Raw genomic sequence first — 12,594 nt, 5'->3', positions numbered from 1 at the left:
ATAGTCAGTCTCTAGATTGTACATGTCATGCGTCCATTGAAAGCAGAAGATAAATCAAATCAGATAAAAAAAAATATCGAAAAACTTACCCCGAGAATCATCGGATAAAAAGAAGAAAATATTTCAGCGACAGTCCGATTCTTCCTATTCTCCCGATCAGTCGGAAGAAGAGTAGCTTCAATGAGTCACTTGGCCAATGTCGGATTGGCCAAGACTGACTCACCCTCGGAGATCTGAATGTCGAAAAGAGTTGGAACGCCTGCAGATGACCCGTCATTGGCTGAAGTCACTGGTGTCTTCCCCTGATCTTCGATCGGCAGTCCCATTCTTGAGAACACTGAGAAGTCGGAGCTCAACTGCACCTGAGAACATTCTGCTGGAGGAACGGCTGGCACAGCCACAGACTACTTGGGTTCGACTGCAATTCTCGTCCTGGTCCGAACCTCTGCTGATGGAGCCATCGATGGTATTATTGCAGCTCCATCCTCTCCTGCCATCCCATCTTTAGCAAACGGTGTCTCAGGAAGCATTGTCGGGGCCGACAACGTCAAGATTGGTTTGGAAACCATCTCCGACGGAATGTCAGATTCCCTCATCAGTATCAATGGAGTAGTGACCCGACCCTTCTTCGACGGTTGGGAGGGTCCAACTTCAGCTGCTGCCTTCTTCTTGACAGTGTGCGAGCGGATATCAGCAACTGACATTTATGCTCTTAGCTGCATAGCTGCAATCAAAACAAAGAGATCAGTATAAAGTTTAGAAACAGATAAGAAAAACAAAGTAACCAACTATGTTATACCTAAAGAAGTGACCAAACTAGATCCGGCATCGTAGAGAACTTGTTCGGTCATCAACTCTCATTACGGTGGAACTGCTATGTCTTTCAGTCGAAGAAAATCTTTCCGATCATTGGCCTCCACTAGACTGTTCTCGTTGGGATCAGTCCTTGGATTACCCCAGGATGAAGAAAAGCCCCAGGGAGACCAAGAAGAGATGAAGAAAAATTAGTTCTTCCATCCATGAATGGATGATGAAAGATCGATGATAAAAGAAAGACCTTTTTTCGAGTTGAAGAACCACCAATCCTTGACCTTCGGATGAGGACGAAGGATAAAGAAAGTCTGAAAAAGGAAAGGACGAGGAACAATCGGTATAAGTTGACACAACAGAGCAAAATTGATGATCAGTAAGATGGAATTCGGGGTCAGCTGAGTAGAACAGAGGCCATAATAATCAAGAAGATTTTGGATGAACTTCAAAATTGAAAATCGAAGATCGGTCCGAACATCCTCGATATAAATTGCGACTTGGTCCAGAGGAGAAAAATTTACCCAACCGTCCGAACCAGGAGCGAAAAGCTGATACTGCTCCGGGATATGGTACTGTTCCCAGAGCTATTCAACGTTGGGCCCGGATAAGGAAGAAGCTTTCATTTTCAGATCCGAAAAAGAGTCGTCGGTCAGATTCTTCGACTGATTATCCCGAGAAGAAGAAGCTTTTCTAATAGCCATGGAAAATGGAGAACTAGAAAAAGAAAATCGTAAGAAGAAACCCTAGAAGAAGGAAAGGGGAACTCAACCTGAAATTAAAAGTGATGCAAGAAACAAAACTCGGAGCTCCTAGTATTGGGGCGACCTTCTAGCAGAACCTTCTATTGCAGAGGATGACGACAAATGCAAAATAAAGTCTAGATGAAAGTAACTGTGTATATATAGGACCCCTCAACGGTCTAGAAGAAATAGATCAAATCTGAATCTTCTCAGATGTCGACACGTGGTGACATCAAGACCGATATTGGTCAGACGGTTCGATGCACCTGCTCCTAGATCGTACCACCTCACCGTTATCCGCATGAACAGTTCAGAGCCAATGATGTTTGGACATGTGGTCAAGATCTACTAGCTAGTCAGAATCAAATCGTCCGAATTTTTTGAGCGCCGAATTATCTTTCTGAAACGACAGCCCAATGATGATTTCACAGCTATCGAAACAGCAAAATAGCTGGAGATCTCTCGTATTCCAAAAAATTATTAATACCAGCAGCCGAGTCGGGGCTCGAGGCAGCACGTGATAACTTCCTTCATCCAACATGACGGATCACGTGATAATATACACGTCAAACCACCTTGGACTTAGGAGTGGGAGGCAACTGTTGGGACAAGTCAACCAACCTCCGACTTCGACTCTACATCAGTCTATGAATAAAATACTCTGATTAACAATCAGTTGACCGACCGACAGTTGGCTACTATCAACCAACAACGGACAATTTGGTTAATCTCCGATCGAAGACCATCGGCATATCAGAGTTACTGATCGATGCTCATTCGTGTCTTCATGACTACCGACCTACTACAGTTACCAACATATAGTCGGTTTATCTTTCTATGATCACATAAGGCCAAAATATACGGAACTTACATATCTAACCATTATAAACGGTTATCAAATACGTGCCATGATCATCAGTGAGCATAAATGGCTAATTAACTCCATGATTATGGTCTGATAATTTAGTGTTATAAAAAGTGAGACCACGTGCTCGACAGTTACATCTGAATCATCTATAAAAGAGAGGTAAATGAACAGTATTGATAAGATAATTCTGGACTGAAACTCTGCCATGTCAAAATTCTCATCTGCTGTTTACCACTTCCCACTGACTTAAGCATCGGAGGATTTCCACCGGATAAAATTTCGGTTAGTAAGGACTTCTTTTATAAATGCTCTTCTCCGACGATGGGCGTAATAGGAGATTAGCTGCAACAGAGTCCAATCATCTGGCTCCTTGGGCTCCTGGCATCTCTTCCGTTGATTTCTACTGTAATATGGAGTCCTATGATCAACAACAAGAAGCCCCCCTAATTTGAAATGGAAACAAAGGGACTGCTATGAACTTTTTAGTCCTTCCACCAGTCTTACCAATCCTTTGAGGATGCCCAACCACAATCCTGATACTAAATTTTGAATACACCAATGGAGAAGCAATTGGCTGAGCCCGGTGAATGCAACTTCCAATCAATGACCCCTTCAATCAGCCCACCATGCCTTTTGGGGCTAATGAAATCATTCCAAGTCGCATTTCATTTTTCTGACAATGGTCGAAACCCCTCCGATGGTGAAGTCGATGAATTGAGAGCCTCTTCCATAAGTAAATCCAATGAAACTTTTGGCCAAAGAACCTCTCAGTACAGATTGAGTCACCAAGTGAGTCTGTTGGACTGCATTTTGTATGACTTTTTTCTCAATCTTCGTGACAATTGCCATAAGTAATGCTATTATTTGTTTTCTATGGCCATAGATGGACGCGAAGATATAAAACCCATCTGTGGGACAGCAGTTGCAGAAAGGAAGATAAACCTAGAAAGGGGAGACAAGGTAGACAGTAAGATACCTGAGTTTAAAAAAAATCTTCAAAATTAGTGTCTCTAGGCATTTGGAGTTACATACTAGCAGTAGATTTTTTTCTTTACCTTTCTTCCTTGTTCTTTGGATCTACCATGGTACTTGAATAGTTAGGTAAGAATGAAGACTACATCTTGATATATATATATATATATATATATATATATATTGCAATTATGTTGTCATTTCTTACCACCAATCTTAGAGTGCATTGATGTGCATTTTGCCTTTTCCAATATACATATGAGGTCATGGCAAGGAACAGAAGGCAACAAGTGCATATGATCCAGCTGCACTCAAGACTGGGGCTCAACCAGAGTTGATCATGGGCCAGACTTAGACATAAAAAATATTAAATTTTAAATAAAAAATTTTTATGCACCATGCACAGTGTGGAAGGTACGTACCATGAGCGGTGCACAAAGAATTTCTCATTTTAGATGCACTTAATCAGAAATATGACCGCAAATAAATAGAGTTTAGGCTCAAGTCCTACCCATGATGAGTTCTAGGGCCAACCACTTAGTTAAAGCTTCCACTAAGTTATTATTTATTTCCTCTGTTTCAACTTATTTCATCATCCAATGGCAAAAACCATTTATTGCTTGTAGATTCGAGCCCTACAATTTTTAGCTCAACCAGTTAATCATCCTGTTCGCTCCAATTCTCAGCTTAGCACTCACATGAAGGAGCTAGAAGAGATGAAGACTATGACAAGGCAGGAGTTTATAGTCCATTTACTACCTATTTGAGCAGTCCAGCAGGATTTGGTCTAGTTTTCTGGGACATTTGCAGACTAAGAAGTCCATGTAGGCAAGGCCTATATCAACCCAATAACCCTATAGATTGAGCCTTGTAGGAAGAAAAAAATGATCCCCATGGAAATTTTTTTTTTCTTCTTATAGACTGACAAGCCACAGTTTGGGATTTAAGTTGGGACATCAGCAAGTTTTTTGGGTGAGCCAATAAGCCCGATTCTAGTAGGATATTTCATAGAAATATCAAAACAGAACCATAAAAAATTTCATGCACCCTTCTCTCTTTATGTGTGTGTGTGGTGTGTGTAATCGAAAATATTATATTATTTTCTCCTTTTTTTCTGGAGCAATCTAATACTATGTTCTTTATGACGTATTCTGTAATGGATATATAAATCACTTTCTTTTTTTAGTAGATAAAATTGCAGTTCAATCCTTCATTCTAATATTGTTCGAAGGAGATGCAGTGATTAAATTCTCTGTTTATTTTGCCACAAAAACCTCTTGATTGTGAAACAGAGATGCTTGATCTCAATATCATTTTCCTTCTGTTGTTGAACCAACATTCTTTGTTGTTTAAATTTGATTCCTTAATTAATACATAAATGTGTCTCTCAACCTCTATGGATGAAATATGCACAATTGTCTGCAATTTTTATATGTGTGTCATTCTTTTTTTCTTTAACGGCTCTATGTTTTTGCAAGTCTTTGTGATGCCAAGATGGTCAGTATTACTCAATCTTCTATACTGCAACTGCAAAAAAAAGAAAAAAAAAGAAGTAATTATTTGCAATTGGATATTTTCTTTGCACCCCATTGATGGCAATGATGGGTGAAGCATATTTTATCTCTAGAGTGAATAAGGGTTTATCATGTTGTTGGGTGCTCAACAGAGACATGAACACCGAATCTCCCTTAAGATCTCTTCCGTGATGAAAACTTTACCATGTAGACAAGAATCCAACAAGACATCATAGAATATAATACACTAATCGCCTAGCATTTGATATACTAATTATAATGGCTGCATGGCTTAACCTGTTAATTAACATACGTCCATACATTTTTAAAGATTTTTAATTACATATATAGTCCCACTATACCAATCTGTGGAGCCGAAAAGCCAGAAAAAACAAAGGAAATAAGTATGGCGAGCATCCTAAAAGATAATAATAATTCCATTGTGCTTCAAATGCTGCCGGATAAAATTTTGTTCAAAATACTATCAAGTGACGCTTCTGTGGCTTCCATTTCCTGCACCAACTTCCAAACTCATTTCTTACTTAACGGCTTATAAATGTGGTACAATCTTTAACATACAACTTGGATTAGATATATACTTTTCCTTTTCTTTTTTTTTTTGAACAAGGAGTAGATGAATATTTTATATTCTATTTGATGCCATAACAAGTCCTTCTAGAATTCAGTCAATCCCAAGATTTCTTGTTTAAACGACCATAGTGCTAGTGTTTAGGGCCACTTGTGGGAAGAAGTTGGGTTTGCTGCCTCAGAGAACCTGGATTGCTTCAAAACAAGGGGCTTTTGCATCTATTCTTCTAAACCTTTTCTAGAAAGCAGCCATTGTCGCATTATTGGAAGTCCAGCCAAGAGCTTTGTGAACACTTGGAAGACCACACTACAAGGCCAAGGTTTTGGCTAATGCTTTCCATTACTTTAGTGACCTACTTATCTTCACAATGGTGGACAATTCCACTACTAATAATTATCTGGTGCAACTATTGGAATCTAGTGGTGTTTGGTCTTGTACAATACCAGTAGTACAAGACTAGTGTTGTGTTTTTACTAGGGAAGGAAGAGTTCTAAACAAATAACATGACAAGGACGAAGGTGTTTGCACCACCCGGCCAGTTTGTTTCATGGTTCAGAGAGTAGTATAAATAACTCGAGAGGAATTTGCTTCGTCTGTATGATAATTTAGCTCCAAATAGGCCTGCAAATGGGTCAGATCGGATCGGATCTTAAGTGATCCCGATCCGATCCAATTTTTTGATCGGATTTTGATATTGGACCCATACTCATCCTGATAAAAAATCAGATCGGACCGGATTGGGTCGAGTCCATGGCCGAATCTATTGACCCATTGGATCATTCGATCAAATCGAGTCCATATATAATCCGGCTCCAATCAATGAAATGCGGATCCAGTTTGGATCCGATTCGAATCGGATCGGATCACAAGTTTAATTTATTTGAAACATACCATTAGTGAATACTAATACTAGATGACAACTAAGAAAGGCCACTTTTCTTATATTGCTGAAGGGGCGGATTATATATTGATGGAAATAGAATATGAAGAGGGAATCCACCAAACAAAAAAAAAAAGCAAGAAAAGAAGAAATTTCAAACATCGTAATAAATGGGATTTAAGAGTTTGAATGTTCTGTTGGCACTAGAGTGGCCTACAAGACTGCACCATTGGTCTTCCATAATCCCCACAAGTAGTAGTCTTGCTCTATCAACTTTCTCTTTTTCTTAGTCTTATAATTTGCGACTGCATCGTAGCAGTCTTCTGCGCATCTGAATCATATAAATGACATCATTAGTTGCAGACTAGAGGAGCTTAAATGTTTGTATTTAATATCTAGAAATCATATGGAAAATTTTTTTTGATGGGAATAGGAGATAACATATTGTTGCCCCCTGATAATTATTGTCATGAAAGTATCGATAATCTACAAATTGATGGGCTTGATGGAAGCCTTTTCCAATATAACATGAATGTATTATCATTCTAACTTTTTATGATTAATATTTTTTCTGATTTAGTTTTTAGCATTAAACTTACCAGATCACTCGAAAATTAGAATATTTTATTATTATTGTTATTGCCTTCTAGCGCTTTAGCGCTAAAAAAATCATGACTCAAAATCAAATAAAGAAGAAATCAGTGAAGGAACCAGATCTAGGATTTCAGGGTTAGATCTTGAAACTTTTTCAAGATCAGGCAGCGGAAGACTAAAATAAATCAAAATTTATCTTATAAAATTAGAGAATCTCTAGATCTAAGATCTTATTACATGATTATTACATGACATTAAATCAAAAATTAAAATATAAAGAGCAAGAACTACATGTTGATCATATCAACATATTTTTATACTACATCTAATGTATGTAAAATATAATAGATCAGATCTATTACCTTGCAAGTTAGACGTTCTAACTTTGTTAATCCGGGCTTAAGGATGATGTTGCGAGCCGCACACGCATCCGGCCTCTAGGAGTCATCCACACGAGCCCACGAATCATGATCAGAAGTTCTGATCCAGAAAATTAGTACAATATGCTAGTACTGTGCTGATCTTCTTCGATGGTCGATCAGATGCCTCCTTCTTCTTGATTTGGACTCTTCCAAAGATGAGAAGTAGGAGAGGAGTTTTAGATGTGAGACACTCTCAGAAAACTCACAGATGAGGAAGAGAAGAGGTGAACTCAGCAACCCTAGAAGAAGACCCTCTTCTTCTCTCTTTGCTCTAACCCAGACACTTAGTTTGGTATCTATTATATCTCCATGCTCCAACATTCTTTCTCTCTGATTTTCACATGCCCCAAAGGTCTCTCAATGCTCTGTAATCCACGAAAATCTCAAGAAGAAATTCATCTTAAATAATGAGATATGAAGAATCCTTGTCTAGGTCAAATACTTAGTCAAGAAAAATCCAAATAGGGCAAGACAAAGGGTGCCCAACTCATGGGTGCCCCCTCTTTCTTTTTCTGCCATGGACCATCAGCAAAGGACGCACAATATGTGCCATAAAAGTCACAAAAATTCTAAAAAAATCTGGATAAAATCAGTGCCATAAGGAAAGAGTTTTGGTTTCCTAAAATTCTATCTCATAGAATTTGAAATCCAAACTAATTCCTACTTTGACTTGGTCCACAACTACATTCATGTAAAAGAGAAAGAATGGAAAGCTTTGAACGTGGGTGAAGGCCTGGGAGAGAAGGTTTTATCGCACAAAATAAGAGAGAGTGGGCGTGGGGGCTAAGGTGGCGCAAGGTGGAATCCTAGTCTTACTAGGATTCAATCTATGACTTGTTCAAATTTGGTTTCTCAAATCAAATCAAATCAAAACCAAATCAACCCAATTAAAATATAACTTAACCCAATTAAGAACCTAATTTAATCAGATTAAATTAGATTTAAATCTGATTTAATTTTTAATCGAATTAGAAATTAGATTGACCCAAGTTCTAATTGGACTGTAGGGATTAAGAATCAATTTGAGAATTAATTAACTTTCTCAAATCTCTTGGAAATTGACTTGATATGTCTTAAATTTACCGCAAGCGCATGGTGTGTAATATAGTACGTCCGACGAGTACGAGTCGATCCCACGAGAAATTGGATTTTGAATTGTATTTAAATACTTGCTCAGGCGAGCTTTAGAGAAAAAGGAAGAGATTGTTTGTTGAATTATAAACTACTAAAGCAATAAACTAATTAATTATGAAGGTAAATTATCTAAAAGATCTAGGGTTCTTGAATCCACTAGATCAATGAATTAGAGAGCCTTCCTATGATTTCTCTTATAATGTCCCTTGATCAAGATGTAAAATATGAACAAGTATGGATCATGAAGAGATTTAACTCAACTATGATCCATCAAATATTTTGTTCTCACCTAATTAAGAGACCCTTCTTTCTTCACTTCTCTTGTGCTATCCAAGTATAGGCTATGAAGGATTCTGATCCAACTATAACCCATCAAGGTTTCCACATGGAAAGAGAAGAAATAATTTAGAAATTATGATCCTTCTATCAATCATTCCTCTTACACCGAATCAAGCATGGACTATGAAGGGATTCTGACCCAACGATAGCCCATCAAGTCTCTTGGTGAGAGAGATGAAGGGAGAAGGATTCTAAAAATTTAAAAGCTCGAAAAGAGAAATTGAATAGAGCAGACTTCTATTCATGATCTAGCTTCATCACAAATCCAGAGGGATTATTAGCCAGACATAATTGATTTGAAGTCAAAAATAAAATAACGACTAATTTTACTTGTTGGAGTTGAACTTGCAGAAATTAAAAATTACAGAATTAAAAGATGCAGAAATTTAAACTATCATATTGCAGAAATTAAAATTATAAAAATTAAATAAAAAAATAATAATTTATTTCTGAATAAAAATTTTGATACAAAAATTTTCAACTCCTAAGCCATTAACAAGGCTTGGAGTTTGAACAGAAAATAAAATTTCTTACAGAATCAGACTTCTCTCTTTCTCTTGGCTTGGGATCAACCTTCCCCTGGCTGATCTCTTTCGTGTGTTGGAAGGGTGAAAAAAGTGGAAATAAGGTGGCTAAAAAGTTTTAAAGGTGGGTATGTCTGCTTGTCACATAGACCCCTACAAGAATTATGGAGTGGAGAGAGATATTTTAATAAGGAGGTGTAGAGGTTTTTTTATAGGTGTTAGAAGGGAGGAGATTTTCATGATTTTTAGATATGGGATAAAGAGAAGAACTTTTTTTCTTCTTCTTTTTTTTTTAAATTTTAATACCCCTCTCTTTTGTCTAGGTTAGCGATCCAGTCGAGATCCAATCTCCATGTACAGCTGCCTCCCCGCGTTGCTCGCCAAGCCCAAGTCCTATCTCCATTTGAGAAACCACGCTAGCGTGCCAAAACAAGTCCAAATTTGAATTCAAGTTTTGTTTGTTTCAAAACCTCTCAAGCATCCTATCTTTGATTTGAATCTCATGGAGCCCGCAGAACCCTCTGTGAGCTTTTTGTACAAATGTCGCTGACCCCACCTTCCATGCTTTAAATGTTCATGCTCACATGTGGATGGATGCATGTGAACCAGCATTGGTTTGCATGAAGCCCACTATGAGCCATCGTGCAGCCCATCAAATTCCCAAGCTTCCTATGGACCAAATGGTCCATGATGGACCATCAACTTAAGGATTGATTCGATAAATCTTTGGCCTTGATTTTAAATCTATTTTAACTCTATTTTTTGTTTCGTTTGATCTCTTTAAGCCAGCAAATCGGGCTCTTCATGTTGGTGTAGCTCTTTTCTGTAAAATATACAAAGAAGTATCAATTTTAAAAGAATAAAGATAATTTGATCCATAAATTAATATTTCTATGAGCAAATTTATACACCTATCACACCCTCCAACTTATTTATTGTTAGTCTCTTAGCAATGCCATATATATATATATATATATATATATATAATTTTTTTTAATAATATTTCATTAAGATCACCTTTCACAAAAATAGATCTAGGATTGAAAGTCAAAGAGTTTAGCAAGTATTACTAATTAAATATTGAGCTTTAAAAGTAAATTTCGTAGTTAGTACAATTAGAAACTTTCTTAGAATACATCGAAAGGTCTACAGCACTTGTGTTTGTGATGACCAACTTAGCATTTGAGTGCTGGCTTGTAAAGGACAAATGTATCTTCTCTTATCACCTTATTTTGATTAATTTTCTATACACCCCCAAATGAACTTAAGGTAGCTTTCACATTGTCTTTTTTTTTTTTTCATGCTGAGCATCCTGACCTTCCCTTCACTATTTGACGCGAACCTTCACACTTGACTTAGGTGCAGAGATCCGGTTACTATGCTTAAGGCAATCTACATATACTCTGTGTTTTTATTTTAGGCAGATAGCTCTTTCTTCAAATTTAAATTTTTGATTGGAGTGTATATTAATTATCAAATTTAAGTGATAATTGAGTCCTCATCGGCCTCACAACCAGCACCTATTTGCCTTGTCAGCGTGTATGTGCAGTTAGAAGTGCTAATAACCTTTAAATGATCTAAGTAAGCTGCTAAAAGTCTGCCCACTAACCTACTTCTTAACTCACTACAGTCATTAATAAATACTTTCTAACTCTTATTATTCTTTTTCTAATCTATTTTGCTCAAAATATTTTTTTTTATCCTCCAACTTAAATATCATTATTTTTAATAAAGAAAGAAACACACTAAGAAAAAGAAAGATGTCACCTGATGAATATGTGTTCTTTGTTGAAGGTGATCTAGTGCGATGTTGGTCTGAAAGTCCGCGAAGTCTGAAGACTGGTATCTCTATTTATTCAATAGAAAAGATATTAGTTGAAAAAAAAATTTTGAGTTCTTCCCAAAAGCGCTAAGTTTAATGTCTTCAGCCAGACAAAATATTTCAAGCAATTTAATCATGATAAATTGGCTCATAGAGAACCATGACTTTATCAATAGATTCTTTGGGTAGTTTCAAGAATGGTTTCAATCTTTGATCGTTAACTTTAAACACAGCACCATTACTTGGATTTTTAATTTCTATAGCTCCATGTGGGAAGACTTCTTTAACTAAGAAAGGTCCTATCCATCTAGACCTAAGCTTTCCAGGAAATAGGTGTAATCTAGAATTATACAAAAGAACTTTTTGTCCAGGAGTAAATGATTTTCTCATAATTGCCTGATCATGAAATACTTTGGTTCGCTCCTTGTACACCCTAGTATTCTCGTAAGCTTCATTTCTAAGTTCTTCTAATTCATTAATTTGAAGCTTCCTATAGTTTCTAGCTACGTCCAAATTTATATTTAAATTTTTAATGGCCCACATGACTTTATGCTCTAGCTCAACAGGCAAGTGACAAGATTTTTCAAACACAATCCTATAGGGAGACATTCCTAAATTAGTCTTGAAGGCGGTTCGATATGCCCATAGTGCATCAACTAATTTCAAGGATCAATCCTTTCTATTGGTATTAACAGTTTTCTCCAAGATTTGTTTGATCTATTTGTTGGACACTTCTACTTATCCACTAGTCTGAGGGTGATAAGGTGTGGCCAACTTGTGAGTGACATTATATTTTTTCATTAATGTGGCAAAGGGTCGGTTGCAAAAATGTGTCCCCCGATCACTAATAATTATTCTAAGAGTGCCGAAGCGGGAGAGAATATTTTTTTTTAAAAATTTTATGACCACTTTGGTATCAGTAGATTTACAGAGAAGAGCTTCTATCCACTTTGAGACATAGTCGACAGCTACTAAAATGTATTCATTTCCAAATGAGTTTGGAAATGGGCCCATAAAATCGATCCCCACACCAAAAATTTCAACCGCCAAGATTGGATTAAGAGGCATCATATTTCTCTTGGTGATTCACCCATTTGTTGGCATCAAGCACAACTTCTACAGTACTCGTATGCATCCTTAAATAGATTGGGCCAATAAAATCCATATTGAAGGACTTTAGCAGCAGTTTTCTTTGACGCAAAGTGACCACCACATGCTTGGTCATGACAGAATGATAAAATGCTTCTAACCTCATTGTCCGGGACACACCTTCTGTTATTTGATCAGGACACTGCTTAAAGAGGTATGGATTATCCCAAATGAAATACTTCACTTGGGCAAAGAATTTGTGTCTGTCTTGAGTAGTCCAATGAGAAAGAACTTTAC

The sequence above is a fragment of the Elaeis guineensis genome, chromosome 10 (genome assembly GCF_000442705.2).
Source record: "Elaeis guineensis isolate ETL-2024a chromosome 10, EG11, whole genome shotgun sequence".
Classification (NCBI taxonomy): Eukaryota; Viridiplantae; Streptophyta; class Magnoliopsida; order Arecales; family Arecaceae; genus Elaeis; species Elaeis guineensis.
This window is presented reverse-complemented; position numbering follows the sequence as displayed.